A 15,539-nucleotide genomic window follows, 5' to 3' on the forward strand; every position below is an offset into this window, starting at 1 on the left:
CAAGATCTACCATCGCCAATTTTAAGTTCTTGTACAGAAAATATTTCTCAAGCCGCTCAAGGAGTACTTCCAACTGCAGACGCAATGAAGCAAATTGTAAGGAGAAGAAGAAATCAAATAAACCTCGTTCCTCCAAATCCCGTTCATGTTCATGAATTAGTGATCCCCGATGATTACAAACATTATATGAAGAACAATGGTGAACATGAGAACTTTTTAATAGCAGACAGTGGTCATGAAGATGATAGAATTTTAATTTTTGGGAGACAGAGCTGGACTGTGTTTCTATTAGATTCTGAAGTGTGGTATGTTGATGGGACCTTTAAATTATCTCCTCCGTTATTTACACAGGTTTATGTAATTATGGGAAGAAGGCATGGAGGAGTTCATCCAGTTTTATATGCCTCATTACCAAATAAAAGGTGTGCAACATATGTACGTATGTTTCAGATGGTTCATGACGCAATCCCAGGATTAAATCCGGGAAGAATTTCTTGTGACTTTGAACAGGCAGCTATTTCTGCAATGGAAGAATGTTTTCCAGGAGTAACGATACAAGGGTGTTTCTTCCATTTTGCTCATAACGTGTACAAGCACCTTAAACAGATTGGGTGCCAGGTTTTATATAACAATGATTCCGAATTTGCTTTAAGAGCTAAAATGATCATAGCCTTATGTTTCGTGCCTGTTCCTTACTTGGATAACTACATCGATACCCTGTCCGAAGACTTGCCGGTAGAACTTCAATCGCTGCTTAACTGGTTTGAAGATAATTACGTAGGAAGACCAATGAGAAGAGGCAATGGCAGGCGGCCCCCTCTTTTTCCTTCAGAGATGTGGAACCAGTACAATCGCACAATCAACGGAGAGGACCGAACTAACAATCACGCAGAAGCAGCACATAGAAAGGTATATGCGGAATTAGGAGTGCACCACCCCATTATATGGAAATTTATTGATGGACTGAGAAAAATTCAAAACAACCGAGATGCATATTATGAACAATTGGTTGCTGGCCATGCTCCAAAACAAAAACTTCTTAAGTATCTGAGAGCTGACGAGCGCATTTTGAATATTGTGCGCCAGTTTGATGAGAGAGAACCATTAGAATATTTGCGTGGTATAGCCCACAATTAAGAAATACATTAAATTACCGAGTTTTAATTATTACTTTCTTTTCCTTTTATGCCAGAATAAAGGTTTTGTATTTTTATCCAGAATAAAGGTTTTGTATTTTTATCCAGAATAAAGGTTTCGTATTTTTATCCAGAATAAAGGTTTCGTATTTTTATCCTAGTTTAATTTAATCCATTTATTTACATGCTTTGGCGCCAAACCGTGGTGGGCCAAAAAAATGAGCGCCATAACAACTGAGCGCCAAAAAAACGGCGCCAAGAGATCGGGGCCAAAAAGGCGGTGCCAAAAAGCACCCGACCCATCTGCTGGGCCCAAGACCGCAATAAACTTCAGAGAGTCGTGAACATTGCCCAGTCCTTCACACAAACCCGCCTCCCATTCATTGACTCTGTCTATACCTCCCGCTGCCTGGGGAAAGCAGGCAGCATAATCAAAGGCCCCTCCCACCCGGCTTACTCACTCTTCCAACTTCCTCCATCGGGTTGGAGATACAGAAGTCTGAGAACTCACACAAACATAGACACCGATGCCAGTGTCTATGTATTTACATTATTACCTTGTGTTGCCCTATTATGTATTTCTTTTCTTTTTATGTATGAATGTTCTGTTGGAGCTGCTTGCAGAAAAATACTTTTCACTGTACCTCGGTACTATAAACAAATCCAATTCAATCGAAGACAAAATGTCATCTTTGGAGGGTTCACCATTCATATTGCCAGTGCAGCACTCACTCAGTACTGATCCTCCGACATTGCAGCACTCCCTCAGTACTGACCCTCTGACAGTGCAGCACTCCCTCAGTACTGACCCCCCCGACATTGCAGCACTCCCTCAGTACTGACCCCCCGACATTGCAGCACTCCCTCAGTACTGACCCTCTGACAGTGCAGCACTCACTCAGTACTGACCCCCTCGACATTGCAGCACTCCCTCAGTACTGACCCTCTGACAGTGCAGCACTCCCTCAGTACTGACCCTCTGACAGTGCAGCACTCCCTCAGTACTGACCCTCCAACAGTGCAGCACTCACTCAGTACTGACCCCCTCGACATTGCAGCACTCCCTCAGTACTGACCCTCTGACAGTGCAGCACTCCCTCAGTACTGACCCTCTGACAGTGCAGCACTCCCTCAGGACTGACCCTCTGACAGTGCAGCGCTCCCTCAGTACTGACCCTGTGACAGTGCAGCACTCCCTCAGTACTGACCCTCTGACAGTGCAGCACTCCCTCAGTACTGACCCCCCGACATTGCAGCACTCCCTCAGTACTGACCCTCTGACAGTGCAGCACTCCCTCAGTACTGACCCTCTGACAATGCAGCGCTCCCTCAGTACTGACCCTCCAACAGTGAAGCATTTCCTCAGTTCTTCAGTAGTGTATATCGCCCTGGAGTGAGTTCTGAACCCGCTACCTGGACATTCTGACCATCACTTGCTGACGTTTAATCTGTGACAATGCAAATCATGAGGGTCATCGGGCCACCATCCCTTCCACTGACATATCCCCAGGTTTTCTGAGAAGATTTTGCGGTCGTTATTTTGGGGTACGTTATCTTGTACACAGAGGGGCTCACTTTGTCCGAAATGGAGTGGGGTCCTGCAAATTTGGGGGAGAGGAAATAACTGGGATGGTACAGGGAAACCATCACTTGCTGACCAACTGTATACTCTACGGGGTGGACTGTTTTATCAAAGCAGGCCTTACCCTGCTTTTTCTTAGCGCCTCGTCGGACAGCTGCAGTGAGCTATGCTGCTTTAATATTTTCCGTGACTTGTTGGACTCCTTTTTCATGGGTGAGGGTGGTGATTGTGGGGCCTGCCAAATCGAGACCTAATAAATATTCAGTTCCATTCATGGGCCGTCCGGTCATGAAAGTGTGGGAAGCAAAACCTGTGAAACTGGATACTGTGTTCCTAATAAACATAAGGGGGAATGGGAGGACTGTGTCCCATGTGGTGTTATGCTGTTGCACCATTTTTCTAATGGTCGCTTTCAAGGTGCGATTCATTCGTTCAACAATGCCGCTGGATTGGGGGGTGATACGCTTTGTGAAATTTTTGCTTGATTCCAAAAATCGTTCGGACATTTTGCAATACTCTGCCGGTGAAATGGGAACCTTTGTCTGACTCAATGCTGCGGAGACGACCCCAGCGTGTAAATATCTGTTGGGTCAAAACCTTAGCTGTGGCTTTCGTTGTGTTCGTCCGGGAGGGAAATGCTTCTACCCATTTTGTAAAGGTGTTGATTACTACTAATACATATTTAAAACAATTTCTGCGGGGGATGGGGGGGGGGGGGGGGGGGGGGGGGGGACCAATGTAGTCGAGCTGTAAATTTGTCCATGGGCCATTAACAGGTCGGGTGTGCCTCAATTGTTCTTTCTTGGAGTACCTTTCAGGATTGTTCTGTGCACAGATGAAACAATTCTCAACATAATGCGTGACGTCTGCTTTTAAATCGGGCCACCGGCATAAAGGTCTTAATGGGCAATGGTATTGTCTATCCCCTGATGTCCGTGTCCATCATGAAACTGGTAAATTATCTGGTTTCTGTCCTGGGTGGGGACCACATAAATTCAATTTTTCCAAACTATACCGTCCTGTACCGTCAGTGAGTCCTTGCATTTGTCGCACCGGCTGGGAAGTTACCGTAAAACCTGCTTAAGAGTGCCGTCTGCCTTTTGGGCCTGGGCTAAATCTTCGATATTGGTGACTACGTGGACTGCCTGTATCGGTTCACTTTCGGTGGGTTGCCAAAAGTGTCCGTGGCGTGATCCTGACTTGGCTAAGGCATCTGCCTTTACATTACCGGCTGGGGAGGAACGATGATGGCTTTTCACTTTGATTATGCCATATGTGCGATCTTTTGCTGTCTTAAGGATATGCTTCAACAATGGGGCTGAGGGTAGGGGTTTACCATCAGCGGATACGAATCCTCAAGATTCCCACAGGGGCAGGAATTCTGTCAAACTATTGCAGACATATAAATTTCCCGAATGTGTGTCCGCTGGGGTCAGAAAGGAATCTGGGTGCTGCACTACATATGCTATCGCTGCTAATTTGGCTGGTGGTGATCCTAGGTGGCCGGGCAATTTTAAAGATATTTCCTCCAATGCGCGTCTCTGTGCATCTTCCACATAAATTCCACAACCAGTTATTCTCTTTCCATTTTCTATGATGGAGGAACCGTCTACATAAATCTTTAAAGCGTTGTCCGTGATCTGGGGATTCTGTGTTCTGATGCCTGCTCTTGTGTGTAGTGACTTTGGAATAAGGGTCCTGTGTGGTGTTTGGCTGCAATGATCTGGCACTCATGTGGGATTCCTGAATACTGAAGGTTGTCTGCTAAAAATGTGTGGGCCTGTGTACGTTTAACTGTATTGTCCCTTCCTTGTAACAACAGTGTCCAGCAAGCTGCTCTAATCTGACTGACTGAACCGTCCTTTAACCTACCATCTAACAATAGCTGCATTGGGGTGTGCTCGGTTAAAATCGTTACTGGGTTAAGGCCTGTGATATATGCAAAATACTGCACTGCCCAAAAGACTGAGAGCAGGTGCCATTCGCAGGCTGAAAATCCTTGCTCTAAGGGATCCAAAATACGTGAGGCATAGGCTATAGGTCCTAAGCGGTCATGTCTTTCCTGTAGAAATACTGCTGATGGGGTTCGGTCGGTGGTTGCTACTTCTATGGCATAGGTAGAATGTGGGTCTGGAACTTGCAAAGCAGGGGCTGTGCCGAAGGCGTGTTTTAATTCATCAATAACGTCCATGTGCTGAGAAAGCCATTCCCGTGGGGCGCTCTTTTTAAGGAGCTCTGAGAGTGGGGCTGCTTTTGTGGCAAAACCATCTATATGGTTCCTACAATGCCCAACTAATCCTAAAAATGACTGGAGTACAGTGACATTCTTGGGCAGGGGCAATTTAAGTATTGACTCAATTCCCGTACCAGCCTCCCCGGACAGGCGCCGGAATGTGGCGACTAGGGGCTTTTCACAGTAACTTCATTGAAGCCTACTCGTGACAATAAGCGATTTTCAATTCGTTTGTGTTCAATCTCTCTCTTCCCGTGGGTGATATTGGTGCCTAAATAAAGGACCTTTTCTTTCAGGATCTGGGCTTTTTTCAGGTTAACCTTGCATCCAATTGATTGAAAGAGAGCTAGCAATTCTGAAAAAAGCTTAACATGCTCTTCCTTTGTGTCCGTCTGTAGGAATAAGTCATCCACATACTGAATAAGGCATTTGGGGTGGGAAAACTTGGAAAGTCCATTGGCCAATTGCCGGTGAAAAATGGAGGGGGAGTTGTGGAAACCTTGCGGGAGGCATGTCCACGTATACTGCTGCCCTTGAAACGTGGACGCGAACTTGTATTGACAGGCCTTATCCAAGGGAATGGACCATAAGCCATTGCTTATGTCCAGCACTGTAAAGTACTTTGCTTGTACTCCCTGCTTGATCATGATTTTGGGACTCGTGGCAGTGGTGGGGCTGCTAATGGGGTGACCTTGTTGAGCTCTCGGTAATCGATGGTTAATCACCATGAACCGTCGGGTTTCTTTACGGGCCAAATTGGGACATTGTTTGTTGAGGCTACGGGCCTAATTACTCCTTGATCGAGTAAGCTATTGATGACTTTTGGGATCTCACCTTCAGCTTGCTGTGGGAAACCACATTGCTTCTGGGGCTTGGGGTCGGGACCTGAAATTGTGACCATTCCTGGGATCTTCCCACAATCGTGTTTGTGTTGGGCGAAGGAAGCTTTATGTTTTCTGAGGACCTCTCTAATTGTCTGCTCTGTACTAATTGTTTGTGGATCGAACCAATCGTCTCCTACTGAGCAAATCCTATGTTCGTATTCCCCTACTGTGAACGTGGCGGGGGCTCTCGCTGTTTTAGCCATTTTCCATACACGCCTACTCACGGGGTCAAAGGAAAGGTTATGGGAGCTCATAAAGTCGATTCCTAGAATGTACTCGGCTGTTTGGGGCAAGTCGACTATAACAACGGGGTGCCTGGTGTTTATGGTTCCTCTCTGAATATCTACGGGGGCTGTAATGTATCCCTGCTGTACCTGTCCTGTAAATCCACTAAGGGTGATGGTGTCTGTGGTGGGTCATTTGTCGTGCTGAAATATTGTGGAGGAGTTTAAAGTGGTGCGTGACCCTCCTGTGTCCCAAAGGAACTCTACTGGATGTCCCCGGACTGTGCCTGTGACTACTGGCCTGCCTGATTTGTCCCAGAGTGTGTCGCAGACCCAAGTTGGGGAGTCAGAACACCATCAATCTGTGGTGCTGATTACTGCATTATCTGTTCGGGTGCTAATGCTATGTATGGGCCTAACATTGTTCCTCGGTGGGGCGTTCGATTGCTGGTGCCATTGCTGGTTCGGTGGGGGGTTTGTCTACATTCACGGGCCTAATGTCCCATGTGTTCACAATTATAGCAACCTCGTGGTGCCTGTGCTCTGGGTGCTGTCCTTCATGTCTCCCCTCATTTATCCATGCTGGGTCCTGGCTAGTCCTGACTGGGTGCATATTTGCCTCTGCCTTTTCCTGATCTGCCTTTCTATGTAGGGATTGTTCCCAACCCAAACTTCATTGTGTGTGGGGTCTGCGGGGTAAGTTACACAAGCCTTTTGACCTGCTTCTGTGGTGTGGGAGACTAAAGTGCGAGCCCATTTAGTGTTGTGTCATCATTATCTAAGTGTGCGTGGTTCAAATCCCCAGATACTGCCTTAAAATGGATCCAAAGGCGACCTGTAAATGCGGTCAGATGCTCTCCCTTCTTTTGCCTAGAACGGTTCAAACCTTCTACCGGGTCTCCCTTGTACCAGATCGCATCTAAAATGGCCGTTTTCATCTCCTGTAGGGTTCCTGCTCCTACATTCTGGGGTACTGGTAAAGCTGAGCTAACGGACGGGTCAAGGCTCATGAATATAAGCTTAACTTCCTCCCTTTCGTGTAGACCGTACATAACTGTTTGCTGTTGTACTCGCTCAAAGAAATTTTGCGGGTCTGCGGTGGGTTCGAATGGATCAATTTTAGAGCAGGCATCTCTTAATTGGGTGATGGATAATGGGGTGGTGTAAACGAAATCAGGCTCATCCCGATCTGATGACTTGCACTGTGTGGTGACCGGATTCATGGGGGTGTGTGCTGCCTGTGTAGTCGGTGGTGTGGGTGCTTTCCTTTTCGGGGCCTGGGGGGCTCTATTGTGATTTTCGGTATTCTCCACATATCTTTGGGCGATTTCATTTAGTTCTTGCCAATTGGGGCCATTCCCCTCATTTAAATCTTGTCCAAAGGGGTCTCTGAATCTGTTTTGCACTGACAGCAGTGACTGCAACTTCTCTATTGGTCATCTACATTTCGGGTGGTCTACTGTGCTCTGTCTTTGTTCTGCAGTGGAGCTATGGAGCGCTCGTAAAGCTGCCTTTAAATCTGCGCATTGTCTCGTTAACTGTGCTACCTGCTGCTCTGTCACTTCTCGTACCAAGCCTGCGCGCTGTGTATCTTGGTAGGCTTTATCGTTCTGGGTCTGAAACTAAACAAGATTGGTGTGCCCGTTTGACATCAGCCATCTCTTTATCTTTAGCTGCCAACTGTTCCCCGAGTTGCTCATTAATCTTTTCACATTCACTATAGTTTCCCTCATTCTTCTCCTCCTCTTTCTCAACTAGCTGTCTGCGGAGCGTCCTCACAACCTCCTCTGTGCCTTGCAACTGTGCCAAACAGGACACTATTGCCGTCGGCTACGAACTTTCGCTGTATTCTTCTTATGTACCTCGGTTAGGTTGTCCCACCAGGTTTGTCCTATGCTTCCTGGACCATCATTAGAACAAAACTCAGACCAAAGGGGCCATCCTTTCCCCTTCAAATACTTCCTCAATTCCTCTTTCCATGTGGGGCACAGCTCTGCTCTGTTGGTCGCTGCGATGTCTGGTTCCTGCGGGTTCATTAGGCATTCCATCGCTTTTGTGGCCATTGCTAATTTTATCTCTGTTTTTCCTACCATTAATCTCTGTTTTCCTACCTCTATATTCTCTTTTGTTCTGCTTCTAACTTCTCTTTTCCTACCGTTAATTTGGGACAGGGGGAATAAGACGGTGATTCGAACAGTGGGTATGGCCTCGGCTATTTTCCAAGTCACAATACTCCCGACATTTTTGTGCAAAATCTAACGAGTTTACCTTGTATCCCTGTTAGAATGCATGCAGGTTAATACACACTTCCTAATCTTGGTGATTTGATCAATACGGGCCTTACACTTGTGGTTTCTTTCACTTATCCTTATTTGGATTTCTAATGCAAAGTTTTGTGGGTTCTCTCGGAGTGACAAAATCACTTCTAGGTTGACTCCTGTCAGATGTCGCCAATAATGTTGCCAATCGGCACCGGAGTCACCAATAATGTTGCTCTTTTTAATGAGTGGAATACTATCCCACCAATCGGCACCAACAATGTTGCCAAATTCCCGTACCAGCCTCCCCGGACAGGCGCTGGAATGTGGCGACTAGGGGCTTTTCACAGTAACTTCATTGAAGCCTACTCGTGACAATAAGCGATTTTCATTTCATTTTTCATTTTTCAAATTAACTAGATATGGCAGTTATTAATGATAATATTGCTTTTCAGAGTTGCCAGGTATCAAATGATACCCCTACGATATCAATCAAAGACCAAACACCAGTTAGTCAGTTCAAGTTCAAAGATAGTTTATTTACACAAAGATTACTTCGACGGACAACATAAAACGACACCTAACAACTACAATAACCTATACTTAACTTCAAGGCAACCGGTCTCTTCACAGGTGAACAAGGCCTTTGTTCGCATCTTGCGTGGCTGGGTAGAAATAGTGGCTTCGTTTCTGCTGGGCTCATCCGTCTGGTAGCTATCGTTGGGCTTGAACTTGTCTTCTGGTCATAATGCTACACCTGGTTTTAGGTGTAGACCGGGGCCAAGAGAGACCGAACACATGGCTGTGTCTCCATTTATCCTCTGGGGTTTTGCGCTCTTTGTGTCGGTCCTTAGCTTTGGACACAATAATTCGACAGGCTTCGATCACTGCCTTTGATTTTGGCCAATAAAAGTGCAGGTGCCTTGATGGCAGGGTGTGTCCTGAGCAGTCATTGACCTTGTCTGTTTGGGATTTCTTAGCAAAGTAAGTGGCGCCGGTTAGTCTGCATCTGTATCGGTTACCTGAGTACAGTCTTTTTGTTCTGGGGAAAATGGGCTTTTAGTATGCAAACGAGCGGGGGTTTTGATCGCATCTAGCTATCTGGGTTGCAAATACATAAGGTCTGAGTCTCTCTGAGTCCTGGGTTGGCCATAATTCCCTTGGTCCTTTGCAGATGGCCATCTGGGATGGCTACAGCGTTCACAACATTGACCGTGAGAGCCATGTTCACAACATTGACCTTGAGAGCCATGTTCACAACATTGACCTTGAGAGCCATGTTCACAACATTGACCATGAGAGCCGTGTTCACAACATTGACTGTGACAGCCATGTTCACATTGACCATGAAAGCCGGATTCACAACATTGACCACGAGAGCCGTGTTCACAACGTTGGCCACGAGAGCCGTGTTTATAACATTGACCGTGAGAGCTGTGTTTACATTGGCCATGTCTACCGTGTTCACAACATTGACTGAGGGAGTTGTGTTCACAACATTGAACGTGAGAGTTGTGCTCACATTGACTGAGAACCGTGCACTCCCCCTGTGTGCAAGTGTAAATATTTATTTGATTTTAGCATGTGCAGCACGGTAGCACAGTGGTTAGCACTGTGGCTTCACAGCACCAGGGTCCTAGGTTTGATTCCCCCATGGGTCACTATCTGTGCGGAGTCTGCACGTTCTCCCCATGTATGCGTGGGTTTACTCCGGGTGTTCCGGTTTCCTCCCACAGTCCAAAGACGTGCAGGTTAGGTGGATTGGCCATGATGCCCTTCATGACCAAAAAGGTTAGGAGGGGTTATTGGGTTTCGGGGATAGGGTGGAAGTGAGGGCTTAAGTGACTCGGTGCAGACTGGATGGGCCAAACGGCGTCCATCTGCACTGTATGTTCTATGTTCTATTTGAAGGTAATGACAGTTCTATTGATATATAAAGTATTGAGCATTTTCTTTTACTCACTATGAAATATTCAGTGTGTATTAAATATACTTAATCTTCTTCATGGGGTCACGGTTAGTGAACAAGCTCAATTTCAATCTTGTGGCCTACTGAGGTGAAGGAGGACCACTCGTGCAGCCCACTCACTAGCCCAGGTAGTCCATTACTGATGTAGAGTGATCACTCATTTTGAAATCAGTCAATGTTGCTGAAGAGTTTTACCAAGATACTGTCCTATCACTCTGCTGCATTATAGCACAAAAATAGGCCATTCTGCCCGTCTGCTCTGGGTCAGTATATCTGCTCCACACCAGGGCCTCACCCCCTATTCTTCATCTCCCCCCAATCACCAACTCCTTCTATTTATCTCCCTCTCATGTGTTTAACCAGCTTCCTCATTAAATACATCAACATTATTCCCGTACCAGCCTCCGCAGAGTAGCGCTGGAATGTGGCAACTAGGGGCTTTTCACAGTAACTTCATTAAAGCCTACTTGTGACAATAAGAGATTATTATTATTATATTATTATTCATCTCAACCTGTGGAAGCGAGTCCCACATTCTCTCCACTCCCCATGGGGAAGTGTCACTGTGGAGTCTGCACGTTCTCCCTGTGTCTGCATGGGTTTCCTCCGGGTGCTCCAGTTTCCTCTCACAAGTCCCGAAAGATGTGTTGTTAGATAATTTGGACATTCTGAATTCTCCCTCAGTGTACCCGAACAGGTTCCGGAGTGTGGTGACTAGGGGCTTTTCACAGTAACATCACTGCAGTGTTCATCTAAGCCTACTTGTGACAATAAAGATTATTATTATCCCACATTCTCCCCACTCCCTGTGGGAGCAAGTCCCACATTCTCTCCACTCCCCGTGTGAGCGAAGGGTTACTGTCTGTGTGGAGTCTGTAAGTTCTCCCTCTGTCTGTATGGGTTTCCTCCGGGTGCTCCGGTTTCCTCCCAAAGTCCCGAAAGACATGCTGTTAGGTAATTTGGACATTCTGAATTCTCCCTCCATGAACCCGAACAGGCTCCGGAATTGGCGATTAATATTAATAATAATAATAATAATAATAATTGCTTATTGTCACAAGTGGGCTTTAATGAAGTTACTGTGAAAAGCCCCTAGTCGCCACATTCCAGCGCCTGTTCAGGGAGGCAGGTACAGGGGCTTTGCACAGTACTTTCATTGCAGTGTTAATGAAAGCCTACTTGTGACAATAAAAATTATTATTATTATCCCACATTCTCCCCACTCCCCCTGGAATTGGAACAATTAGGCTCAGAAGAACATTTGGAGACTCTATTACATTTTATGGATAAGATTTATCAAAGAGATTTGACTTGTTAAGTGTGTATGAAGCCTCGTCAAAATTTGATAGATTCCGGAAAACAGAGGATATCTCTATTGAGAATTACATAATGGAATTTAGCAAACTATACAGAAGGCTGCAGAAACACAGCCTGGAATTTCCACAGTCGGTGTTGGCATTTAAGTTACTGGACTGTGCTAGAGTGTCCAATATGGATAGACTCCTAGTTTTGACAGGAGTTAAGTTTGCGGATAATGACACCTTATTTGATCAGGTGACAGAAGCTTTAAAGAAGTTTCTGGGGAAACATTCAATTCCTATGGCTCTTATGTCAAAAATGGGTCAGTCAGCACTAAAGCAGACTATGGAAGATACAAAATCGTATGGTTACAAACAGGTTACAAGAGTATGGAAGGAGATCGGTATCTTGTTATGCTATTTAGGTGTAGCATAAGCGGCTTCCTTGTGGTGCACTTGACAAAGGAAGGATCAGACGTGGAGATAACTCCAACACGTTTATTAAACTATGTACACTATTATAACTTGGGTTCGACACTACTGTAAATCCTACTATAGCTACTCAGACTGACTAACCAGTCTGCTACAATCCACGTGGTGGGAATTATATCGAATCAATCCTGTGTCTCTACTCTCTGACTGTCTCCACTGGAAAGAGGCAGATCATGTGTGTGGTGTCCTTTATATATGAGTTGGTGTAATGCCCTCCTGTGGTCGTGTAACCTCTGTGTGTATCGTGAATGCCCATTGGTCGTGTCCTATCTAACTGATGTATTGGTTGAGTGTGTGTGTGTGTGATGTCTCTGGTGCTCCCTCTAGTGTCTAGCTAGTCTACATGTATTTACATTAACCCCTTGTGTATTTACAGTGATGAACATCACCACAATCGGGACCCAGAAATTATGAGGACCCATTTAAAACCTATAGTTGGTGGAGAGACATGGAGAATGAAAATAGGAAAATGAACACCAGAAATGCCCAGGGTATGATAAATCGATGTCTTTGGTGTGACTCTCAATACCATTATGCTTTCAACTGTCCAACACGTTATAATAGAGTGTTTGAAGTGACACATGACATGGACAAGTCAGAAGAGGAAAAAGATAGTGACCAGAAAGAAGGAATTGTCCTATTAACAAGCAGTTTTACTCCGGTAATGAGAGTGTTGTTGCAGAATCCTTCAATTGGGCTGCATTGGACAGTGGCTGCACATCTATTGTGTGTGGGATTGACTGGTTAAACTGGTTAAGCTGAGCATACAACTCCTTGAATGCTGAAAATCATAACAAGGTTAAGGAATTTGAAAGTTCCACAAGTTTCAGGTTTTGGGATGATAATACTCTAAAGTTGCTGAAAAGAGTGGTGATCCCTTGCAATATTGCCAGAGTGAATCATTTCATTAGCACGGACGTTGTATCAAATGAAATAGCTTTACTTCTGAGCAGACCGTCGATGAAGAAAGCACACATGAAACTGGATATGGAACAGGATAAGGCTTCAGTTTTTGGAAAGACGGTGGACTTACAATTTACACAGTCGGGACACTATTGTATTCCATCACTGACAAATAATATTTCAGGTGCATTGTTAAGGATGTGTTATTGGCCACTGGAAGTGGAACTTTAGGTAATAAAAACCTTGTTGTATTAAAACTGCATAGGCAATGTATGCATCCATCTCCTCGGAAGCTGAAAAAATTATTAAGGATGCAGGCGTCAGGGATGAAGACTATAGTAAACTGATAGAATAGGTTAGTGATCGCTGTGAGGTTTGTAGGAAGTACAGAGGACACCATCACAGCCGATAGTGACCCTACCTTTGGCCATGGATTTTAACAACATTGTGGCCATGGACCTGAAGATCTGGGATAAAGCTAACAATAATTTTTGTTTTGCATTTTGTAGATTTAGCACCCAGATTTAGTCAATCAACCATTGTACGAATAAAGAAAAGTGAGTAATCCTGGATCAGATCGTGGAAAAATGGATAGGGACAGGTATGGGCCCACTGGCAAAATTCCTTTCAGACAACCGGGGAGAATTTGCCAATGAAGAGTTTAGTGATATGTGTGACAACGTAAATATCACAGTTATGAATACGGCTGCAGAAAGCCCATTTAGTAATGGTGTGTGTGAAAGAAACCACGCAGTAATAGATGACATGCTCTGGAAAATTTTTGCAGATAGACCAAATTGCAAGTTAAATTCAGTCTTAGCATGGGCGGTACATGCGATGAATTTGATGCAGATGGTTGGGTGCTATAGTCCCTATCAATTAGTGTTTGGTAGAAATCCTAAAATTCCATCCATTTTGGATCACCAGCCTCCAGCTTGGGAAGGGACTAAAATTAACTCTGCCTTTTCTGAGCATTGAAATGCATTGCATAGCAGTAGAAAAGCTTTTTTGGAAGCAGAAGTCGCTGAAAGAATTCGCAGAGCTTTAAGGCATAATGTACGGCTATCAACTATCGTTTTTCAGCAAGGAGACATAGTATATTATAAGAGAGACAATTTTAATGAATGGAAAAGCCCAGGGAAGATCAAAGGTATAGATGGCAAAACAATTATTTTGCAACATGGCAATCAGACTGTCAGGGTACATTCATCAAGCATAATGGGTACCGATTACAAATTTTCAAGTTTAGACAGAGCAGACAGACATGATGAGGAACCAGGGTAATCTGGTATGCACGTGTTACAGAACTATGAGGACAGTTAACTGATATGGACAGGGTTTCTGTAGAGGAACACAATACTTCTGATGAATTAGAACAGGCCATTTTTCCAAAAGGACAACTACCAAAAATTCGTACAAAAGTGACATATTTGCCTGAAGGATCCAGGCAATGGAAGGATGCAACTGCTATTAGGAGAGCAGGGAAGGCCACTGGAAAGTATAAATACTGGTTAAATGTACAGCATACAGGGGAGGGTATCAAGACAATGAATTGGGAATACGAAGTTCAAAAATAGAGGGCACAGAAACGCCGTGCCAGTTCAGATAGTACATCAGATAGTGAACAGGTTCACAGGAAAAGGTCGAGAACTATTGAGAGGACATCCCACAACAGAATAGAAAGATTAAGCAGTAGCAGTACAGAATGAGATACCAGGCGGGTTAGGGGATGTTGTTTGTCAAGGTCTCAGAAGTACTGGATAGGGGTCAAAGAGCTCTATCTCACAGATGGATTTGCATGGAAAAGGTTCTTCCAGATGGAACTTACAAGGCAAAGGCCAGGCTTGAGGCAAGGGGATTTGAAGATCAGGATTTAAGGGTAGATTCACCTATGGCATGAAAGGTCATTTTAAAGATCTTCTTGGCTCTATTGGCCACAAAGGCATGGGAATGCAAATCTATAGATATGAAAGCTGCCTTTTTGCAGAGGCATCAGCTTCAGAGAGACATTTTTCTCCGTCCTCCTAAAGAGGCAGCTAACAAAGAAAGGGTACTGTGGAAGTTGAACAAATGTGTATATGGATTAAATGATGCATCTAGTGTCTGGTATTTTTTGGTAAGGTCAGTTTTGTTAAAGTTAGGTTGTTGCCAGTTGAAAGCAGATCCTGCAATGTTTTACTGGCACCACAAAGAAAATCCTTCTGGCATCTTTATGATGCATGTCGATGATTTTTTTGTAGGGTGGGACTAGTGATTTTGAAGCTATTGTAATCTCTGGGTTGAGGAAAGAATTCAGGGTTGAGAGTCAGGCTTTGGTGCATTTAAATATATATGGACTGGACATCGGACAGACTAAGTTAGGGCAACTTTACACCAGCAATCTTATTTGGAGAGCATCAGTCCAACAGCAATTAGTCGTGGCCGGGTTGCACAAAAAGACGCAGTGGTTTCAAAGATGGAAAAATAGCAACTGCAAAGTTTAATTGCACACCTGAACTGGTTAGGTAGACAGACTAGACCGGACGTGAGTTTTGATGTCTTAGAGTTGAGTACAAAAATG

The sequence above is a fragment of the Scyliorhinus canicula genome, chromosome 12, assembly GCF_902713615.1.
Source record: "Scyliorhinus canicula chromosome 12, sScyCan1.1, whole genome shotgun sequence".
Taxonomy (NCBI): Eukaryota; Metazoa; Chordata; class Chondrichthyes; order Carcharhiniformes; family Scyliorhinidae; genus Scyliorhinus; species Scyliorhinus canicula.